We start from the raw sequence: 11575 nt of genomic DNA on the forward strand, positions 1-11575 counted from the left end.
ATGGGCTTCCAGACCTTGAGAAATGGTCAGATTCCACTCCCTGGCTATTGTCACCCACAGGTCCCCACTCCACAACCCCTCTGGGTAATGATGAAGGCAGAGGAGGTGAAATCTCATGCTTTGTACTAAGAGACATGGGTGTAGGGCCACACGAGTTGGCTGGTCCTTGAAGTAGTGAATGGGCTCAGGCAGAAGCTCAGGTGTTGGCCTTGAGATGGGTGAGCTGGAGAGAGGGAAAGTAACATGCACTGAACTACTGTAAGCAAATGCCATCCAAGGTACCCATCACTATGACCATTATTCACATCAGGGTGCTGCCTTTAGGAAAGTTTATGCAAATAAGAGAGACAGCTTGTTCTTTCCAGATCAGCAGCTAACTTTGGAATACTTAAGGTATTTTTCTATTTTGACTTGATGCCTCCAGGCCTGTTAATGCTTTAATCTTCCTCAAGGGATAGTACACACGCCTCAAGATGTTTTTAAATGTATTTAATCTTCTATAATCCTAAGTATCAGTCAAATTACCCAATATCATCACCATTATTCATATAAGGTTTCTGATTTTAGGTGTGACTAAGTAAACCAGTAAAATACCCTTATCTCCCTATCAACAGTTAATTTTGATTATTTTAAAGTTTTTCTCATTTTCATGCTTTTGGGGCTGTGAATGATCTCATCTCCTTGGGGTCTGCCATTACATGATCCCAGAGTATTAAACTTTTTTTTTTTTTTGAGATGGAGTTTCACTCTTGTTGCCCAGGCTGGAGTACAGTGGTGCAGTCTTGGCTCACTGCAACCTCTGCCTTCTGGTTTCAAGCGATTCTCCTGCCTCAGCCTCCCAAGTAGCTTGGATTACAGGCGCCCTCCACCACGCCTGGCTAATTTTTGTATTTTTTAGTAGAGATGGGGTTTCACCATGTTGGCCAGGTTGGTCTCGAACTCCTGACCTCGTGATCCACTAAACTTTTTCTTTTAATTATGACCCATATAGTTTTTAAGTAACAATATTATTGATGTTGAAAAATTCTAAATGAAAGAAAAAGGTTTATATATCCCAGAAAATATACTTTTAAAAAATAACCTAGATAAATGGATACACACAAATTGTGACAAGTATGTGAAAAATTCCAGAATACTGTGCCTGATGCCATTAATTAGATACCACCGTCCCTTCCTCCCTCTCCTCTCCTGCCCCCTCTACTCCCAGATGTGCAATAATTTCTCTGGCCACCAGGAGGCATCACAGCTATCTTCATCTTTGTCGTTCTTTTTTAATGAACAGAAGTGTATTTTACAGAGTAATGAATGTTATGAAAATATTTATTATAATAACAATTCTGTTTGTAAAGTTCACATGCATATTAAAAACAGTCCTATTTGCTGTTCACCCCAAATCTACATCGAATTCATTGATTTATCTCTTCCCTCCTCAGTGTAGATTGAGGTGTCCACACTGTAGAGGGGTCCCTTCCAGAGAGCTGGGTGTTCACCCTCCGTTACCCTACCCTTGTACAAGCTTCTCAAACCTCTCACTCCCTCTCACTCATCCCCTCTCCAGGACATTATGGACACAGCTGCCCAGGACCCACTTAGGCACCCCCATACTCTCTCAGTCACCTTCTGCCTGCCTTGCACTGACCTATTAATGCTAATGATTGCCAACGTGTGCTAGAGCTGTCTGGTGTTTCATCGTTGATGCCATACATATATACAGACTTATTTTACACCTATCATCAGGTTTTTTTCTGACAGAATTAGAATTACTCTGTAATCAGATTCATAAGCTAAGTTTTAAGGGAGGTATTGTTATTTTTTGCTCATTGCAGACTCTTCTTGATAGAGGAGTTCGATAATGGTGGTACCGTGGTGCCCTCTCGTGACAGAAGGCCGAACTACAGCTAGAACATCGCGAGCAGGAAGGTGGGAGGGAAAGGCTGTGGCCCAAGCCCACCTTACAGAGATTTCTGGAACTCTGGGTGGCAAAGCGGACATTCTCAGTATTCCCAGGGACATTGATGGGCTCAAGACAGAAATCCTTGTCTCTTACTGTGCTAAAAAGAGAGCTCTATATCAGAAGAAAAAGGTCATTTTAATTTTTATTCTTTGACGACTGGAAAATCAGAGACCTGAAAGAGGGAAAAATGGATCCAGACTACTTGTTCAAGTCTTTGTACCCCTCTTTAAATCTTTATTAGCATCTTTTCATGGACATAAATTTCTGTAACATTCGAAATTATGTTACAATATACGTTCAATATTTTTATATTAACTGGTGTTTCATCGTAGGATGCTGTAAACTTTATTTCCCCAGTATCCTAGTGGTAAAAATTAAGCTCCCTTACCATAGTTTCTATAACAGATGATATTTGTAACACTTGCTCATATACACAAATGTCTTGGCAAGAATTTCTTAATAAGATTTTGAAAGCATCCTTTTAAAATCTCAGATACTCTAAAATTTTATATTAATATAATGAAATCAGAATAATATTTATCAGATATACTCCTAATATCCCAGTATGAGAGTTGCTATTTCTTTTATTTTTATATTCAAGTATAATTCATTTTTTTATTCACTTAATACTTTTTAAACTTTTACTTTAGGCTAGAGGCTCAGGGGTATATTTGCTGGTTTGATATATAGGTAAATTGCTTGTCACAGGGGTTGGGTATACAGATTATTTCATCATCCAGGTAATAAGCATAGTACATGATAGGTAGTTTTTCAATCCTCTCCCACCCTCCATTCTCAAGTACACGTGTCCATGTGTACTCATGTTTAGCTCCCACTTATAAGTCAGAACATGTTGTATTTGGTTTCCTGTTCCTGTATTAGTTCACTTAAGATAATGGCCTCCAGCTCCATCTATGTTGCTGCAAAGAACATGCTCTCATTCTTTTTATGGTTGTGTAGTATTCCGTGGTGTGTATGTACTACGTTTTGTTTATCCAGTCTACCATTGATGAGCATTTAGGATGATTCCATGAGTTTGCTATTGTGAATAGTGCTGTGGAATTTGTGCATGTCACTTTATAGTAGAAGAATTTATATTCCTTTGAGTATGTACCCAATAATGGGATGGCTGGGTTGAATGGAAATTTCAAGTCCTTTGAGAAATCACCACACTGCTTTCCACGATGTCTGAAGTAATTTACATTCCCACCAGAAGTGTATAAGCATTTCCTTTCCTCCACAACCTTGCTAGCATCTGTAGTTTTTTTTTTTTTTTTTTTTTTTTTTTTTGAGACGGAGTCTCACTCTGTCGCCCAGGCTGGAGTGCAGTGGAGCGATCTTGGCTCACTGCAGGCTCCGCCTCCCGGGTTCACACCATTCTCCTGCCTCAGCCTCCCGAGTAGCTGGGACTACAGGTGCCTGCCACCTCGCCCGGCTAATTTTTTGTATTTTTAGTAGAGACGGGGTTTCACCGTGTTAGCCAGGATGGTCTCGATCTCCTGACCTCGTGATCCGCCCGCCACGGCCTCCCAAAGTGCTGGGATTACAGGCGTGAGCCACCGCGCCTGGCCTGTAATTTTTGACTTTTTAATATTAGCCCTTCTGACTGGTGTGAGATGGTATCTCATTGTTAGCCACGCATATGTTTTCTTTTGAAAAGTATCTGTTCATGTTCTTTGCCCACTTTTTTTTTTTTTATTTATTTTTTTATTATACTTTAGGGTTTTAGGGTACATGTGCACAATGTGCAGGTTTGTTACATATGTATCCATGTGCCATGTTGATTTGCCCACTTTTTAATAGGGTTTTTTTTGCTTATACGTTTGTTGAAATTCCTTATAGATTCTGGATATTAGATCATTGTTGGATGCATAGTTTGCAAGTATTTTCTCCCATTCTGTAGGTTGTATGTTTACTCTGTTGATAGTTTATTTTGCTGTGCAGAAGCTATTAATTTAATTAAGTTCCATTAGTTAATTTTTGGTATCGTTGCAATTGCTTTTGCTTTCTTCATCATAAAATATTTGCCAGGGCCAGTGTCTAGCATACTATTTCCCAGGCTTTTTTCAAGACTTTTTTTTTTTTTGAGACGAAGTCTCGCTCTGTCGCCCAGGCTGGAGTGCAGTGGCATGATCTCGGCTCATTGCAACCTCCGCCTCCCAGTTTCACACCATTCTCCTGCCTCAGCTTCCCGAGTAGCTAGGACTACAGGCACCCACCACCACACCTGGCTAATTTTTTATATTTTTAGTAGAGATGGGGTTTCACCGTGTTAGCCAAGATGGTCTCGATCTCCTGACCTCTTGATCCACCCGACTCGGCCTCCCAAAGTGCTGGGATTACAGGCATGAGCCACCGCACCTGGCTTTCAAGACTTTTTGTAGTTTTAGGTTTTACATTTAAGTCTTTAATCCATCTTGAGCTTAGTATATGATTTAAGGAAGGGGTCCAGTTTCAATCATTCTGCATATGGCTAGCCAGTTATACCAGCACCATTTATTGAATAGGGGGTTATTTTCCCATTGCTTAGTTCTGATGACTTTGTTAAAGATCAGACGGTGGTAGGTGTGTGGCATTATTTCTGGGCTCTTTATTATGTTATATTGGTCTCTGTGTCTGATTTTGTACCAGTACAATGCTGTTTTGGTTACTGTAGCTGCTCAAAGTCAGGTATGCTATGTAGCATAGTTTGAAGCCAGGTAACATGATGTCTCTGGCTTTGTTACTTTTCCTCAGGATTGCCTTGGCTATTTGGGCTCTATTTTGGTTCCATATGAATTTTAAAATAGTTTTTTCTAATACTGCGAAGAATGTCATTGATTGATTGGAATAGCATTGAATCTATAAATTGCTTTGGGTAGTATGGCCATTTTAACAATAGCAATTCTTCCTATCCATGAGCATGGAATGTTTTTCCATTTGTTTGGGTCATCTCTGAATTATTTGAGCAGTGTTTTGTAATTCTCTTTGTAGAGATCTTTCACCTCCCTGGTTAACTGTATTCCTAGGTTTTTGTTTCTGTTTTTGTAATTGCAAATGGGATTGCATACTTGACTTAGCTCTCAGCTTGGACATTGTTGGTGTATAGAAATGCTAATGATTTTGTACACTGATTTTGTTTGCTAAAGTTGAAGTTCGAGGAGCTTTAGGACAGATTATGGGGTTTTCTAGGTACAGAGTAATATCATCTGCAAACAGATAGTTTGACTTCCCCTCTTCCTGTTTAGATGCCTTTTATTTCTTTCTCTTGCTTGATTGCTCTGGCTAGGACTTACAGAATTATGTTGAATAGGAGTGGCAAGAGTGGGCATCCAGTCCTCAAGGGTAATGCTTCAAGCTTGTGGATGTTCAATATGATATTGGCTGTGGGGTTGTCATATATGCCTCTTATTTTGAGGTATGTTCCTTCAACGACTAGTTCATTGAGGGTTTTATCATGAAGGGATGTTGAATTTTATTGAAAGCCTTCCTGCATACATTGAGATGATCATGTCTTGTTTTTAGTTCTGTTTATGTGATAGATCACATTTATTGATTTACATATGTTCAACCAACCTTGCATCCTAGAGATAAAGCCTACTTGATCATGATGGATTAGCTTTTTGATGTTCTGCTGGATTCAGTTTGCTAGTATTTTGTTGAGGATTTTTGCATCTATGTTCATCAAAGAAATTGGCCTGAAGTTTTTGTTGTTGTTGTTGTCTCTGCTAGGTTTTGGATCAGGATGATGCTGGTCTCACAGAATGAGTTAGGGAAAAGTATCTCCTCCTCAATTTTGAGGAATAGTTTCAGTAGAAATGGTCTCAGTTCTTCTTTATACATCTGGTAGAATTCGGCAGTGAATCAATCTGGTCTTGGGCTTTTTCTTGTTTGTATGCTTTTTATTGCTCATTCAATTTCAGAGCTCATTATTTGTCTGCTCAGGGATTCAATTTCTTCCTGGTTCAATCTTGGGGAGTTGTATGTTTCCAGGAATTTATTCATTTATTCAAGGTTTTCTAGTTTTTATGCATATAGGTGTTCAACGTAGTCTGTGAGGGTTTTTTTTTTTGTATTTCTGTGGAGTCAGTAGTAATGTCCCTTTTGTCATTTCTGATTGTGTTTATTTTTATCTTATCTCTTTATTAATGTAGCTAGCAGTCTATCAATCTTATTTATTGTTTTGAAGAACCAACCTGGACTAATTGACCTTTTGTATGTTTTTGTGCAAATAAATTTTATTCAGTTCAGCTCTGATTTGGTTATTTTGTGTCTTCTGCTAGCTCTGGGGTTGGTTTGCTTTTGTTCCTCTAGTTACTCTAGGTGTAATGTTTGGTTGTTAATTTGAGGTCATTCTAACTTTTTGATGTGGGCATTTAGCACTTCACCCTTAAAACTGGTTTAACTGTGTCCCAAAGATTCCATTATCTGATATGTTGTATCTTTGTTCTCATTAGTTTCAAATAATTTCTTGATTTCTGCCTTAATTTCATTGTTTACCCAAGAGTTATTAAAGAATACTTTGTGTCAGGAGTTCAAGACCAGCCTGGCCAATATGGTGAAACCCCATCTCTACTAAAAATACAAAAAAATTAGCTGGGCGTGGTGGCACGTACCTGTAGTCCCAGCTACTCGGGAGGCTGCAGCAGAAGAATCACTTGAACCTGGGAGGTGGAGGTTGTAGTGAGCCGAGATCACACCACTGTACTCCAGCCTGGGCGACGGAGTGAGACTCTGTCTAAAAAACAACAACAACAACAAAAAAACCACTTTGTATAATTTCCATGTAATTTTATAGTTTTGAGCAATTTTCTAAATACTGTTTTCTATTTTTATTCTACTGTAATGTAGCCTGAGAGGTCTGAGAGTGTATTTGGTATGATTTTGGTTTGTTTGAATTTGATAAGGTTTTTTTTTTTTGAGATGGAGTCTCACTCTGTCACCTAGGCTGGAGTGTAATGGTGCTGTCTCAGCTCACTGCAACCTCTACCTCCCGGGCTCAAGTGATTCTCCTGCCTCAGCCTCTTGAGTAGCTGGGATTACAGGCATCTGCCATCATGCCCAGCTAATTTTTGTATTTTTAGTAGAGACGGGGTTTCACCATGTTGGTCAGGCTGGTCTTGAACTCCTTAGGTAATCCACCTGCCTTGGTGTCTCAAAGTGCTGGGATTACAGGCATGAGCCACCACGTCCAGCTGATAAGGATTCTTTTACAGCCGATTATGTTGTTGATTTTGGAGTATGTGCCATGTGCATATGAGAAGAATGTATATACTTGTTTTGGGGTAGAGAGTTCTGTAGATGTCTGTTAGGTCCATCTGGTCAGCTGTTGAGTTCAGGTGCTGAATATCTGTTAGTTTTCTGCCTCGATGGTCTAATACTATCAATGAGATGTTGAAGTCTCCAACTTTTATTGTGTGGTTATCTAAATCTTTTCATAGGTCTCTAAGAACTTGCTTTATTAATCTGGGTACTCCTATGTTGGTGCATATATATTTAGGCTAGTTAGGTTTTCTTGTTGAACCCTTTACCATTGTGTAATGCCCTTCTTTGTCTTTTATGATCATTGTTGCTTTAAAGTCTGTTTTGTCTGAAATTAGAAAAAGAACCCCTGCTTTTTTCCGTTTTCCATTTGCTTGGTAGATTTTTCTCCATCCCTTTATTTTGAGCCTTTGGGTGTCATTGGATGTGAAATGGAGTCTCTTGAAGACAGCATACTGTTGGGTCTAGCTGCTTTATCCAATTTGGCACTCTATGCCTTTTGATTGGGGCATTTAACCTGGTTACATTTAAGGGTAATATTAATATGTGCAAGTTTGATCCTGTCATTATATTGTTAGCTGGTTATTATTGCAGACTTGATTTTGTGGTAGCTTTATAGTGTCAATGGACTGTGTACTTAAGTCTGTTTTTGTGGTGGCTGGTAACGGTCTTTCCTTTCCATATTTAGCACTTCCTTAAGGACCTTTTGTAAGGTAGGTCGGGTGCTAATAAATTGCCTTAGCATTTGTTTGTCTGAAAAGGATTTATTTCTCTGCTTATGAGCTTACTTTGATGGAATATGAAATTCCTGGTTGGAATTACTTGAGAATGTTGAATATAGGCCCCTAATCTCTTCTGGTTTGTAGGGTTTCTGCTGAGACTTCACTGTTAGCTTGATGGGTTTCCCTTTGTAGGTGACCTGCCCCTTCTCTATAGCTGCCTTTAATATTTTTTCATTTTGACCTTGAAGAATCTATGTGCCTTGGAGATAATTGTCTTGTATAGTATGTTGCAGGGTTCTTTGCATTTCCTGAATCTGAATGTTGGGCTCTCTAGTGAGCTTGGAGAAATTTTTGTGGCTGATATTGTCAAATATGTTTTCCAACTTGCTTGATTTCTCTCCCTCTCTTTCAGGGATGCCAATGAGTCATGCGTTTTGTCTGTTTATATAATCCCATATTTCTCAGAGGTTTTGTTCATTCTTCTTTATTGTTTTTTGCTTTTGTCTTAGTTATTTTCGAGAACTGGTCTTTGAGCTCTGAGATATTTTCCTCAGCTTCGTGGGTTCTGCTGTTAATACTTGTGATTTTTTTAATGAAATTCTTGAAGTGAGTTTTTCAGCTCTGTCATATCAGTTGTGTTTTTGTTTTTTGTTTTGTTTTTGTTTTTGTTTTGAGACAGAGTTTTGCTGTGTCACCCAGGCTGGAGTGCAGTGGTGAAATCTCGGCTCACTGGAAGCTTCGCCTCCCGGGTTCAAGTGATTCTCCTGCGTCAGCCTCCCAAGGAGCTGGGATTACAGGAACATGCCACCACGCCTGGCTAATTTTTGTACTTTTAGTAGAGACAGAGTTTCACCATGTTGGCCACTCTGGTCTCGAACTCCTGACCTCAAGTGATCTGGCCACCTCGGCCTCTCAAAGTGCTGAGATTACAGGCGTGAGCCACTGTGCCCAGCCTGGTTCTTTGTTACAACAGCATTTCATCTTTTATCTCCTATATAGTTTTATTGTATTCCTTGTATTCCTTGGATTGGGCTTTGACTTTCTCCTGAATGTCAGTGATGATTCCTATCCATATTCTGAATTCTATTTTTGTCATTTCAGCCTTTTCAGCCTGGTTAAGAAACATTGCTTGGGAACTAGTGCAGTGATCTGGAGGTAAGTAGACCCTCTGGCTTTTGAGTTGCCAGAGTTCTTGCACTGATTGTTTCTCATGTGTGTGGGCTTGTGTACCCTTAACTGTGGTGTAATTTGAGTGTAGTCAGTTACCTTCATTTCTTGATGTTTTCAGAGGGCTAATGCTTTGTGTAGGGTATTTATTTGTAGCTGAATTATTGTCCTTGGTTTCACAGGGGATATATTAAAGTATTTTTTTGTGTTGAAGTTTGGGCTGTGATCCAGTAGATGGTGCTTAAGCATGCTGGCTGATAGGTAGACTGTTGTTCAGTCACATGACTACTCTGTATTTGCCCACATTTGCAGCTGTGCTCTCTCTCTCTCAGTGCTGAGTGTAGGCTCCTTTCCCACTCAAGTGCTGGCTGCAGATCTGGGTTTGGCACTCCTGGACGTCATACTGCAGCCCCGGGGTAAGCTCAACCTTTATGTTCCCTCCACAGCATGGGGGCAAACAGGAACCTTGACAGTGGCAATGGCAGAGGGCCTTTAATTTGTCTCTTGGGGCTGTATCCCAGAGACATGCAGAACCGCTGTCAATCAGAGTGACTGGCCTGGTGTGGGGTGGTTGCATTGTGGGCTCAAGCCTGGGGGCCCATGGGGAACACAGACTGGCCTCTTCTTACAGCAACTGCAGCATGCTGGAGGTGTGAGTAAGGGACTCACGTGTCTGTTTCTTCCACAGTCCAAGGACATCGAGGGCAGTACCTTTGCAGTGGCAGTGTCAGAGGGACTTTCAGTTGTCTCTGGGAGCCCCACCTCACAGAAATGCACAGAGGCTGCTAATGCAAGTGTTCAGCCAGAGGGTGGGGTGGCTGTGCCATGGGCCTGAGCTGGGGGCCCTTCTCAGTGAAGAGTAAGGGGTCAGGGACTAACACGAAAGGGAGACTGAGTTCCTCTCCATGTGGTGACTGTGGCATGCTGGAGACATGATTAATGCCCTCAGGCTCTTTGTTCCTTCCCCAGTCCAAAGACAACAAGGTCAAAACCACTGCAGTGGCAGTGGTAAAGGGGCTGTCTGTTGCCACTGGGAACTCCACCCCAGGGAAACACAGAGCCACTGCCAGTGGGAATGCTCAGTTGGGGGTGGCGTAGCTGCCCTGTAGTCCCAAGCCCGGGGCCTTGCCTGTTGAAGAGTAGGGAGTGAGGCCTCACAGGGAAGACAGACTGGGCTCCTCCCCATATGGCGGCTGTGGTGTGCTGGTGGTGCCAGCAATGCGACCTGGACCTTTGTTCCTTCCCCAGCCCAAAGGCAGTAAGGGCAGTACCACTGCAGCTGCAATGAGAGGGGCTGTGGGTTGTCTCTGTGATTTCCTCCCTAGAGAATGACAGAGCCGCCACTGACTTAAACGTTTGGGCGGGGACAAGGTGGTTGTTGGACAGGTTAATACATTTACACAAAAAACTGGACCTAGTGACAAATAGGTGGACTGCAACCTTGGTAAGATCATGTTCATTGCAATCCTGGGGACAGAAGCCACAGTGCAGGGGGAAGTGAAGAATTTTAACAGGAAATGTAGAAAACTCTTTTTGGTAGTTTAACTTTGAAGGGAAAGAGATGGAGATTCTGGCTGAATGAGGAGATTTTAAAAAATAATCAATTTCTTGAAACTTGAGAAAGTTTTAAAATGAATATACTTAGGGGTTTTGCTAAATGAGAAGATTTTGGCTGTTCTTGCCATGCACAAAAAAATGGGTAACTATGTGGTGTTATGAATATGTTTATTTTCTTCATTATATAGTAACTAATACTTTACTTTCTGTATGTATCTTAGAACATCATGTTGCATATCTTATAGACAATAAATGTATTTTTAAAAGTTAACGTGATGAAGCTATCTTATCTCAGATTTAACACTAGAAATTGCTCATGTATTTTTTTTTTTTTTGGCTGGAGTACAGTGGCGCGATCATGGCTCACTGCAGCTTCAACCTCCTGGGGCTCCTGCGATCCTCCCAGCTCAGCTTCTCGAGTAGCTAGGACCACAGGTGCATACCAACACACCCAGTTAATTTTTTTTTGTTTATTTTTGTAGAGACGGAAGTCTCTTTAGGTTGCCCCGGCTGGTCTCGGACTCCTGGGCCCAAGTGATCCTCCTCGACCTCTTAATGTGCTGGGATTATAGGTGTGAGCCACTTCACCCAGCACATTTCCTTTCTTACGCTCTTATTTTCACTTTAGAGCTCATGAGAGGCCTCTAATCGACTAGTATGAGTTTTGAGCTAAATACATATTTAGTTATTAGTGAGAAAATGGACAATGGGCAATTGTGAGTCAAATAAATGCTAAATTTTTGCCTCTCCAAGAAGGCAGCAGGTGGCTGAAATCCTGGTGTGCTATGGTTGAATAATGCATGATCTGAGGACCCTGTACTGGTTACTGCTGGACACGTTCACAATTTTTCTATAAATATATTAATATACTGAGCAGTCCAGGAGCAGCCATTAGGCAAACACTACTCCTTGCTTCCTTCATGTGACCTATCAC

General features: G+C 41.0%; 1 long non-coding RNA gene across 1 annotated transcript in view; it reads left to right on the forward strand.

Annotated features, from left to right (window-relative positions):
• LOC134736048 (uncharacterized) overlaps positions 1 to 10912 on the forward strand; it is a 64298-nt gene extending 53386 nt beyond the window's left edge. The window contains exon 2 of the long non-coding RNA XR_010119754.1: positions 10471 to 10912. This is a non-coding gene — a long non-coding RNA (uncharacterized lncRNA). The remainder of the gene's footprint in view (positions 1 to 10470) is intronic.
• The last annotated feature ends 663 nt before the right edge of the window (positions 10913 to 11575 follow it).

The sequence above is a fragment of the Symphalangus syndactylus genome, chromosome X, assembly GCF_028878055.3.
Source record: "Symphalangus syndactylus isolate Jambi chromosome X, NHGRI_mSymSyn1-v2.1_pri, whole genome shotgun sequence".
In the NCBI taxonomy this organism is placed as follows: domain Eukaryota; kingdom Metazoa; phylum Chordata; class Mammalia; order Primates; family Hylobatidae; genus Symphalangus; species Symphalangus syndactylus.